General features: G+C 48.5%; 1 protein-coding gene across 7 annotated transcripts in view; it reads left to right on the top strand.

The window, feature by feature from the left end:
- Positions 1-5286: 5286 nt before the first annotated feature.
- Positions 5287-11875, top strand: part of FOXJ2 (forkhead box J2) — a 29081-nt gene continuing 22492 nt past the window's right edge. For 2 of the 7 annotated variants that reach the window (XM_054002905.1, XM_054002860.1), the window contains exons 1-2: positions 7023-9917; positions 10332-10714. The gene's annotated coding sequence lies outside the window, so the exon portion shown is untranslated. The other 5 variants (XM_054002898.1, XM_054002875.1, XM_054002867.1 and 2 more) reach the window with 5 other exon arrangements.

Below are 11875 nucleotides of genomic sequence, written 5' to 3'. Positions count from 1 at the left end.
GCCCTTGCAATTGCACTGTTGAGACTGAATTTCAAATATTTTTGTGTTGTCCAGTCACCTTCCATGTACGGGTCATTTTAGGGAAAGACATCGCAGAAAGTCCTTAATTGACACTGGATTTTTTTTCTTACTGGTCACCCTCACTTTGGGACTTATAAATTTTTAATTTGTAGCATTCCCCTGATTGAAAGCTCCTTTCTCTATCTGTTGATTACCATCAAGTGTGTCTCTGGAAAACCATCAGATCCTTTCCCAGCCTTAATTTTACTAGGCAAAGTTTTTAAAGCTAAAGTTCTAGGAATAGGATCTTCATTCTCCAAAAGATCCTAAATGAAAACACCTGTTTTCATTTGCATGAATCTTTATTGAGAATGAATGATCAGAATTATTTGCAATATTCTCTATGAGACTTTTTACATAAAATATTCTCTTGACACTTTTCTGCATACCATTTACCTTTTAGCAGTCCATGATGTGTGACCACCTAATACTCAAAGATCCCTTTTTCTCCTTCTCTCTCATTTCCAGTTGCTGAGTTCCCAGGAACAAAAGTTATTAGTCTCTATATCCATGGTAGTAAATTTTGCATACTCAAATCTCATCCAAGATTTCATTTCATCCATCTTTCAGTATTCATTTATAACATCCTGATCATTCTGTCCTTGTGCCATCAGCAAATTTCATCCAAATGCTCTTTTTATTTATGCCAAGGCCATGAATTCAAATATGAAACAAGATAAGGCCCCACAGTGACCTCCATTAGTAATCCCTTTTCCCTATCAAGATTCTGCCTTTGTGGAGCAGTCTCAAAGGCCTTTTAAAAATATAAACTTATCAGATTAAAATGTTTCTCTTTTATTAAGTTCTTTGTTGATGCATCCCGAAAACTGAGCTGAGGATTTATGAAATACTCTTTGCTTAAAGAATTAATCTCAGTTATCAGGATCTTCCAGGTGTTTTGACATATTTTTAATTACCATTCCAACCAGCTTTCAAGAAACAGATAAAAGCTTCACCATTCTACTTCCCTGATTCATCCCTAGCACCTTTTACAAAATCGTGGGTACAGTCTGTGTTGTGTTCCCTGAAGCTCTGGTGCCATGGCAGCTTTTCATGGCAGACCATATATTTTCCTAATCCAAGAAGCCCCACTACTACTCACTTGAAATTCTCTGGAATTCTCGGAGGTAGAGCATATTATATTTTAAGATTATCAGTTTGGTCCAACATTTCTCATTATCCACCCTCAGTCTTTGAAAGCTGCTTCATTATAAAAAACAGAGTGCATGCAGGACAGAACTACAAAAGTCTCAAAACTGAAAGTGTATGTGAAAAAACACATTGATTGTTCTCTTTAACCACCCTTGATCCAACACATCCACTAATTGTTTCACAGGCTTCCCATTTCTCATTTATTTGTTTCATTCATTTCATTGTTTGCTCCGCAACTCCTTGTTCTGTCTTCCCTCCTAATCATTAAATGCTGCAAATTCAAGCTTCTCCCTAGTGTATATTTTGAAGAACCTCTTGCATGACTCTGAAATTATAAGTTAAGTCACACAGGTATCCTATTTTCCTTTTGATCCATAGGAATGCTTGTCATCCAAGATGATTATTATTGCTGATATCATAGGTATCCGCCAGCACTTCTAAGGATTTTAATCTTTTACTATTAACTCTGATGTCTGCTTCTCAGTCAGAATGCAATGGCATGAACTGCTCATTAGTTTGAGTTATTGCAATCAAACTTTATATCCTGTCTGCATTTTCACACCATCTGCTTTTGAAGTGGCAGATAGGCTGTTAATCAGACTCACTGTGCTTCAGTGCCTGTGAAGTGTACTGGCTCTTTGAAAAGTGACTTCAGGTGGTTCTTCATTTACTGTTTCAAGCAACTTCTGCCCACACTTACAGGCAGCCAGAGCTTTCCTAGCTGCCAGTCCTGGGAATGTGTCCACAGCTTTCCTTTCCTGGTACCAATGCCCAATATGAAGACCCAAACTTTGATGCACAAAACAGGGTTTTCCTTAAAGGACAGCTACCAATTGATTTTTTGGTTTGTTCACTATAAGCATCCAAAACTTAGAATACAATTTTGTCAATACAATTCAAAAGGAAGGAGCAGTATCCAGCTTCCTCTTTCAGAGCTATTTTTATTCTGCAGGCCTAACAAGCAAGAGAAACAGTAAAAATTACTTCTGCCTATCAAGTCGAAAGAGCCAAAATGCACCTAAGCATCTTAACTCGTGTGTAAGAAGGTACCTTTTCATGTAGGCATTTCAGAGAAGGATCACTTTATAACTTTGCTGTACTTTGTATTCATTGAGCCTGTGGTAATACGTGACAGTACCTCTGTGAGCTTTGGGGCCCTAGAATCTGACCTTCGATATCAATTTGTCTGTCTGTCCAACAACTGAAATGTTTCCCTTGTGAGTACTTCACAATTCTTATCCTAGTAACATTATGCAAATCTTTTGAGTCAGGAAAGTGCAATTATCATGGAAATATTTTTTTTCATGGAAAACTCTTTAAATTATCTACACTGAAGAAAAAACAGCATGACTTGAAAATGTATGCAAAACAAATTTATTCACTGACACTCCTTTCTCTTCCTAAAAAAGTGCCTTTGTCTCACCCAAGTCTTCTAGAATAGAGCACAGCAGACCCTAAGCCACCAGAAAAACTTGTGAAGACCTCGACACCCTGGTCTGCCAGACGACAATGGCCAGGAGTCCCCTCCCCAGGGGTCCCCAGTTCTCTATCCTTACAAGCACTGGGATCACACAGGAGTTTGCATTTAAGTACTACTTAGAATTGCATAGGCTCATGCAGACTCTGACAGCTCTGACTTTACCTTCCAGGTTTTTCAGTTTGAACAGAAGCTCTAGAACAAGACTCCTGTATATGACCTTCCTCCACGAACCTTTCCAGATGCCACTGTTCCCAGAGGCCCATTCACAGCACAACTCAGCCACAGGGAACCCATAGGAAGGGCTGGGGCAGACCAAGAACATCATGGTTAAAATATTTTCCCCAGTTTGTGTTAGATCTGTATCCTGACTCCTGCCTCACTGCTCTACTTTCTGTCAGAGATACCACAATCTGAACACATAGTTAAGCATTGTGCAGCAAGTATTTTTCATTTTGTATCTCCCTGGTATCTCCCATGTACTGACTGTATGTCCTAATGACTGGGGTTTGTAATCCACCTATTTTTGTCTCTCTGAATATTTAATCAATCATTCACACAAAGAGGATAAGCTTCAAGGGGAAAAAATGCATTAAAAACCAATTACCTCCAATTATCCAAAGCTGAATAAAAAGAGCATTTGCCTAGGATACACTGGCACATCTCTCTTTCAAACAGGGCATTTGACCTCTGGACACAGAAAGAGCAGTCTCCCTCTGCTCACGATCCTTGGGAATAAGCCCTACTCTGTTCCCGTGCCTACCTACAGCCACTGTGCCTGTCTGAAAGATCAAGGGAAAAATGGGTGAGCCAGGTTTAAACCTCTGCTAAAAAGCCATGAAAAGAATGAAGGTGCCTTGCAGAGATCTAAAAAACCAAGAACTCATGTAGGGTTCATGAAAATAAGAGACCAGATACAGGAGACAGACTTTATTTTTGTCCTTGCAGAGGGAAAGGTCACAGCACAAACTAAAGATTTAAAAGGCTTAAGAGAACCAGAATGAAAAGAGACATTACAAATGCACCAATTAGGGGAAAAGCTTCAGTTAGAACTTGTGCCTTGTCACTCATCAAAGAATCCAATTACAAGACCAAAACCAGGCTTTGTTAGTACTGCAATTCACAGCACTACCTGCTTCAAAGCACATTAAAGTGCAGCTGCTGCCTGAAAAGTGACTATCACAGCTACGTGGGATGGCATGGAGCCTGCACAGAGTCTTGGAGGAAACAAAGACCCAACCTTCAGTCCCTAAGGAATGAACACAGCGACTTTCCTTGTTTCAACAAAGCCTCATTGTATTGGAAGTACAGCCAGTGGCCCTGTCTTGGACTTCTGAGGACTTCAGGGAGAGCCTGTACTGTTTGAGGTCCTATTTGAAAACAGAGGTGGACCTGGAAGAGACGGGACAGTCCATGTGGAAACCATTTTTGTGGGTTGCAAGAGACAGAGGGGCTTCTGTCCACCTAAAATATTCCACTGCCTTTCCCAGTGACTAAACCTCTGGAGCACGACTGGTTTGGGTTTGGCTGGCATTCCTCAGGCAGGGAATGGCTGAAAGACAAAACACACCCCACTGCTGGAAGCCCGAGTGCAGTGTGTGGGAAGGGTGCAGGGCAAAGCTCTCTTCACCCTGAGAATTCTGTCCTACCCGCTGTGCGAGTAACTAAATTAAACTTAAAGGCTTCCAGGATGAAAGGACATACTCTCAAGATGTGCCAGGGGAAGTTTAAATTGGGTGAATCTAGGTTGGAGGAATTACTTCACCAAAAGGGTGTTTAGACATTGGAATGGGCCGCCCTCAGAGGCGGTGGAGTAACCACCCCTGGAGGCGTTTAAAGAACACTGGATGTGGCACTCAGTGCCATGAACTATTGCCACGGTGGTGTTCCGTCACAGGATGGACTCGGAGATCTCAGAGGTCTTTCCCAACATCACTGACTCCGCGTCTCCACCCGCAGCCAGAGGGGCGCACACGGGTGAGAGCAGCGCGCGGGGCGCGGCCCTCACGCACAACATGGACCCCCCGCTGCCATTTTGCGGGCGCCGCTCCCCACGTGCCCCGGACACGGGAGACGGCCCCGCCCGCGCCCTGACGTCACGCAAAGCGCATGCGCCGAGCGGAGACGGGAGGGGGCGCCACCGCCCGAGGCCGCGGGGCGGGCCAGCCGGAAGCCGCCGAGCCCCGCGCAGGAAGTGGCCCCCGCGCGCACGCCGTGACCAGCAGCCCCCGGCTGCGGCCGCTCGCGCGGCCCTTTGTGACTCATGTGACTGACGCGCGCGGCGCTGACCAATGGCAGCGGCTCCTCCCTTGCCCGCCCGGCCCCGCCTCCTCTCGGGCCTCACGACCAATCGGGAGGGCAAGTTCGCCTCCACCGCCCTCTCCTCCTTGATGGATGGGTGCGAAACCCAATGAGACCGCTAGCCCCGCCCCCGCCTCCCGCCAATGGGCGCCGCGCAATGCGGCGCTAGCGGGCCGGGGGCAGCCAGGGAGGGCCCGGCCGGACGCCCCCGCCCCGGCGGAGTCGCCGCTGCTGCCGCCGGCCGCGTTCCTGCGCCGGGGCAGCCGCCCCGCCCTCCCCGCCGCCACCGTGAGGGGCTGCGGCCGCCCCCGGCCCCGGGCAGCCCCGCCGCCCGCCACACGTTCCCTGGCTGGATGCGACACGGGGCGGGGAGGAGCCGCCCGGCTGCTGAGTGCGGGGGCTCTGCGCGCTCTTAAGGTGGCCCGAGAGCCCGACGGGAGCGGGACCGGAATAGCCCGGGGTGTCCCCGGTGGGGCGGAGGAGGGGCGCGGCAGCGGCGGTGGGAGCTGCCTGGTGTGGGGGTGGCGTGCGGGGGCGGCTGCTGGAGAATGCCCGCTCGGCCGTCAGGGTGAGGGAGCCGGGTGGAGGTTTATACCGGGAGATAAGAGCCTGTCACATGAGGATTCCCACTGCAGAGACGGGGGGCGGCGGCTGGAGACAGTGTGTGCTTTCCTGTGTGTCCGAGGCTAGGCCAGCAAACACGTCTCTCGACGACTGTCCAACCTTTGAAACTTCGGAGCTCCCGGCAGGTGCGGTTGGCACTGGTGGAGATATCAGGTACACTGGCTTTCTTGTAGTTAGGATCCTAAACGTCTAATTGAAGTGGTGAGTTTTAAACCACCAGTTTTGGCTTCTCGATTGTGCAAGATGCATCATTACGCGCATAGGTATGTCATTTACATAGAACACACCAAGAAATTATTCAAGATACACAAGGTGAGGAGCCAGTAAATTTTTACATATGTATGTACAGAATCACAGAATCTGTGAGGTGGCAAAAGACCTCTGAGAGCATCGAGTTGAACCTTTGACTGAATGCCACCATAGCAACTAGAGCATGGCACTGAGTGCTACATCCAGTCTTTCCTTAAACACTTCCAGGGACATAGGCTGCACCGCCTCTATGGGCAGTCCATTCCAGTGTCTAATCACCATTTTCTGTGAAGAAATTCCTCCTGAAGTCCAACCTAAACCACCTTAGGCTATGTCCTCCTGTCCTGTCACTTGTTACCTGGGAGAAGAGGCCGACCCCCACCCAGCTGCCCCCTCCTTTCAGGTGGTTGTAGAGTGAGAGGGTTACCGCTGAGCCTTTTCTACAGGCTAAACAACCCCTGTTCCCTCAGTCGTTCTTGTACTTGTGTGCAAGTACATAAACTAAGATTTTCCTGGCTAAGAAGGGTTTTTTTTAAAAAAAACCAAGCCAAACACCTAACCCTGCCCAGGGCAAAAACATGTTAGGATACCTGCATGTTACATAGGATTCCTGAGATGCCTGTTTATTACTAGTTGCAAATGGAAGGAACAGTCCTTCAGGCAGGATGTAGAAGAGAATTCCTTCACAAATGCTGAGACTTTCAGTGTCCCAACTGCCAAAAACCAAAGCCACCTCCTACACCTTCCTGGATGCGAGAAGCCCCAACTGCCCGCTACCCATCTGTCAAAATTTATAGATCTTAGACAAATATTAACAATTCAGTCATGCGCAAAGCCTGTGGCATATTGAAAAAATTGTGAGAAGGATAAAATACATTGAATGTAATGTAAAAATAAGCTACTTGGTGACTGGTTTACTCTTTTTCCCTGTGTCTCCATCTGCTCTCCTCTGTCTATTTAGCTTTGAAAGGGTTTGGGATGTGTCTTTGTTCTCTGAATGCTGAATATGATGATGGATCACAATCCGTTTATCTCTCTGCATTTCTGCCACACTGATCCTTTGCCCTGCCTCCCTAGGGCACTTTTTGTGTTGGATGGTAATTTTTGCATTTACATTCTTACAAGCAGTGGAAGAAGTTAGTTACATCATACCTTTTAATTGTCTATAAAAAGCAGGCAGTACTTCAGATACTCATGCGAGGATCCTGAAAACCAAAAGGAAAAATAAGTAGGGAACACACATCGGATGCCTGGCACACGTCGAGTTCAACCACAGCTTTTTACCACCTCTGCATTTGGCTACAGATCAAACAACTTGCAGATACCACCCGTCTGCCTCCCAGCACAATGATGCTCCTGCCTTGTATCTCAGTAAAGAGTAGTCTGAGCACTGTATGGACACAAATCCTAGCTAGAGGGGGACTGGGGAACTTGGACTAGGAGTAGCAGACACCCAAAGACCACCTAGCCCAAAGAGAAGTCAAAAGAGAGGCAAAAGAATAAGGGAGCTGAAGCTTAAGCTGTTCACGCAGGACTTGAGTGAGGCTGGGAGAAATGACAGAATAGGACAGAGCTTTGCTATGGCAGTGGGAGGAAAAGGGATGGTTGTTGGCCCTTGGTAATGATCAAGAACACCATAATGGGGATCTGTAGTGAGATAATGTGAATAATATGGGGAAAAAGGCAGGAAACCCTCCTTGACAGAACAGGTAGTAGCAGAGGGTGGAAAGTTGTGACTAGAGCTGCTGGCATAATTGCAGAAGAAGGGGATAGTATGGGAGAAGGAGGACACAGAGAATTCTGAGAGGATGGAGGATGATGACTGACTTCCTGAAATGAAGGTGTGGAACTATGGCACAGGTTTTGACCTGTTGAAGGAATGCAAGGAGTCATTGCAGGTGCAATGGTAAACTCAGCTCTGCAAAAGCAGCAAGTCTTAAAACACCCCCTCTGCTATCTCAATTTTCATATTATAGTTTCCAAAAGTAAAAAAAAATATTTTCTCAGAAAATGCCATTTCCTCCTAGTATATGTGCTGTCCTCTACTTCAAGCCTTATAGCATTTGTAAGGATTCAGATGTGAAAGCACACACAAAAAGATGAGATGATGAAATATAGGGCGACTTTCAGATAACTGGGATAGGGGCCCCGGGGGGGCTGTTTCGGTCATGCTTTTCAGATTGACACATCAAAATTATCTGTCTACCACACTGGCTGCAGGTGTATGGTATACCAGGCAGCAGCTGCTCCTCCTCACACACACATTTTGGAGTATTAATTCTTATTTGGTGTACTTTACTGCACAGTCCCTTTAATGTTATAATGAACTACTTCCTTGGTCTGCGTCCCTTAGACTTCTAGTCAACAGGAGACTCCTAGTTTTTGGCCTGCTGGGTCAGAGTGGGACAGCACTGAGTGTAATTCACAGAGTCACAGAATGAGTTAGTTTGGACGGGACCACAGTGGGTCATCTGGTCCATCTTCCTTCTTTTAGCAGGGTCCTCCCAGAGTGCATTGTGCAGGATTGCATTCAGGTGGTTCTTGAGTATCTCCAGTGAGGGAAACTCCACAACCTCTCTGGGCAGCCTTTTCCAGCTGACAGTCTGTACAGTGCAGTTTACCTGCACAGTAAAGTTCTTCCCCATTTTCAGGTGGACCTTTCTGTACATCAGCTTCTGCCTCTTCATCCTAGTAGTTGGCACCACTGAGAAAAGCCTCGTTGCATCTTCTTTGGGACCCCCACTTTAGATATTTATACACATTAATGAGGTGAATTAATGGGGTTTCTATATGGTTCTAGCTGGCTGTAACACATAGGAGAGATAGCAATGAGACTTTTAACAGTATTGTCGTAGAAACACCTTTTAAGATCTGGTGATGTCTCTGCAATAGGTTGTGGATGCACACAATGCTTGAGGGAAGACTACTAGAGACAGAGAGCTGCATTGTTTTGGGGTGGGAGTTGACTCGGAGCACTCAGGGCTGAAGCAGGGCACCACCACTGCATGGCTGGTGTGAGCAGCGCGGGTCGGCAGACCCCGACCCAAGGTGGCCATTTGTGAGCCTCCGTGCCGGGGCTATGGCCGGCTGTCGCAGGGTTGACCCCGCAGCCACTGCCCCCCGTTTAGAGTGGCGAAAGGCGGCTGCTGGCAGCGGCCCGGGGGCGAGGGCCCCACGGCCACCTCCGCGGTGAATCGAGCCCCAGTGCGGGGATGGCCTCGGCCAGTCCCGGCGGGCGGGCAGCTCCTCCCCACTGCCTGCCAGAGCGGGCAGGCAGCCACTGCTCCCCCGGCCCGGCGCCTCCTTAACCCGGGGAGGCGGGGGCGGCCGCGGCCGGGGGGAGCCGGGGGAGGCGGAGCGGCGGCCGGGGAGGAGCCGGGGCCTGCAGTAGAGCCGCAGCCCGGAGCAGCAGCCGCGGGAGCGGCGGGGCCTGGAGAGAGTCAGCGCCGCCCGGGCCGGGCCCCCCACACCGGAGCCCGGGGAGCCCCCCGGGGACGAAGCCGCGGCCCGGCGGAAGGCGGCGGAGGCGCCGCGCAGCCCCGCGCAGGCCCGTGAGCCGCCGCGGCCTCCCGTGGTAGCCGAGCCCGGGCAGGAGGAGCTGGGGCCTGGGGGGAAGCCAGGGACAGCGGCCGGGGTGGGGGGACACCCCCGTAGCCTGCCGGGGTGGGGAAGAGACCCTGCCCGCCGCCCCCCGCCCCGTCCGCAGCCCCGTTAGGCAGCCCCGCGCCCGGTGTGGGGACACCCCGGCGCCCCCCCCGCCAGGCCCCTTCCCCGCAGCTGGTGAGGGAGCTTAACACTTGCCCCCTTCCCCACTAACGAGCCAAGGGTGTGCGGAGGCCCCCGGCACCCAGCCCTAGTAACTATCTAGAAGCAGGTCTGCTCTTTCTTGTTGTGGAATAGAGCCTTCTGGAGCTCCCTCGATATTTGTTACGGGGAGAGGTGTCCTCAGACCCCAGTTCCTGAGGATTGTGACAATAACCTTTACTGCCGACTCCCTCCTGCTGCTGAGGAAAGTCTTCTCTCAAGCAGAGCGGACAGCCCTTCCCCAGACCAGGTAGTAGTGGGTGTCTTTACAGAGGAAATCCTGTATGCCCAGGAGAGGCAATTCCCAAGACAGAAATAAGCAGGAGCTCCAGATACTTACCTAGTAATTTTAATTATTTACATCTGCTCAGCAGGTGATAGAGCAAAACAAGGGAGAGAAAGCAGAGAGAGATTTAGCTAGTTTTTTCCAGTTGCTGTTAACTGGAGTTAAAGGTAATTTCCAATACTGATCTCATCCTCCTTCATCCCAAGGAAGATCCCTCATCCCCTAATCCCAAGAGGGTTTTCTTCAAATACCCCGTGCAAGGAGAGAAGACACACCTCCTAGTTACAGGGAGAGGAAAAAGCAGATTTCAGTGATCATATCCACAGAGATAGCAAGAATTGTTTTAGAGAAAGAGATTTTTTTTTTTTCCCCTTACAGGCAAGGTGTACCTAGAGAAACAAGATTTCTAGGCAGGCAGATTGGGGAAATTGATTTCTGAAATAATCTGACCATCAGTGAAAAGGCTGTTTCCCGGGGAACACCCCTTTAGTAGTTAGCTGCCAAAAGGGAGAGAGGATCTCCATCCCAGGATAAAACCAGCGTTTTTAGGGGACTGACAATCCAAACCAGATTGTTTTAATACTCAAGATCCTGATTTCATCCACAATCCTTCTGCCCTCGAAATATTTTTTGAAGAATCCATTGGAATAGCTGACAGCAACCGTTTGAGTATGGGTCTCAGAGAAGGAGTGTGAAGGGCAGCACCCCAACCACCAGCACTGAAGATAATCCACCTCCCTCCAGAAAATCTTCCAGACAGAGTGAGTGACCACATTATATCACCTCTCTATTCCTAGCTGTCTTCTCTCACCTTCTGTCCTTGTTTTCTGTGTCTCTTCTTCTCTCATTGTATCTGCATGCTTTTAATCTTTTAGCTCTTTCTGTTTCTGAACCTCTCCCCACCTTGTTTTTCTGTGTGTCTTTCTCACTCATTCATTTAGCTCCTTTATGGAGCTAAATGGAATTGACCTGATTATTTCCCTCACTATTTAGATTATGGGAGACCTTAGCCCTATTTGATTGTAAGAAGCTTCTCTGCCCTTTCCCTTCTACTTTCTTTCCCTAGTTCATTCATCCTAGACTCAGCGTTAATCATCACTGGTGTGAATTAATTTCTGTCGTTTAGGGGTCATTGAGAATGATAACAGTGGCCAAAAAAAGCTTTGAGGAGACAAGAACAGTGATTTGTAGTGCCAGTGTCCAAGGATGCACCCACGGGGTGGAGTGTCAGTTCTCCATGTGGGTCCTACTGTGTTTGTAACTGTGGGAATAAAATCGTTGTGCGGTGCAGACCTTGCTGTGCTTGGGGTCTGAACCTACAGATTCCCATGCAAATAGTCTGAGATGTGTGTCCTAATGTACCTAAGGGACTGTGTGATGAATTCTGGAAAGAGTGCCCTTGAGAGTGGGTCCTGTGGTGCTCAGGGGCCTGGCAATGAAGGCTGTGGCAGTGCTGCTGGAACCTGCTCCGAAAGCCAAAAGAAGCTGCTTGGTTGCCACCAGTCTTCATCTGTGTTTTATGCTGTGTTCAAGGGCTAGGAATGTGAATCCTAGGGCTGGTGCTTCATGAGCCAAGCTGCTGCTTTTTGTAAGTGAGGCAGTTAATTCCCAGCCACAAATGAGTATTCTGACACCACCGTAGTGGTTTCCTGAGAAATCAAGTCTGAGGGAGACTCTGTCTCAAAGCCAAAGCAGATTCCAGTACCAGAAGAATCTTGGATATTTCACCTGAGGTATTGCTGGTTTTGGGGAGGTAGTAGTGAGGAAATCCAAGATCAAAGGGCCAGGACAGGGAGCCCTTTTGGAGAGCAATGGTTAAACAGGGAGTCCCTGAAGAAGGAACTCCTTAGTGTAATGTGCTTGCAAGATCAGACAAAAGATGCCAAAGTGATTCCCCATTTTGGCAGAGAATTTTGTCAGTT

This window comes from Vidua macroura, chromosome 2 (assembly GCF_024509145.1).
Source record: "Vidua macroura isolate BioBank_ID:100142 chromosome 2, ASM2450914v1, whole genome shotgun sequence".
NCBI lineage: Eukaryota > Metazoa > Chordata > Aves > Passeriformes > Viduidae > Vidua > Vidua macroura.
This window is presented reverse-complemented; position numbering and strand designations above follow the sequence as displayed.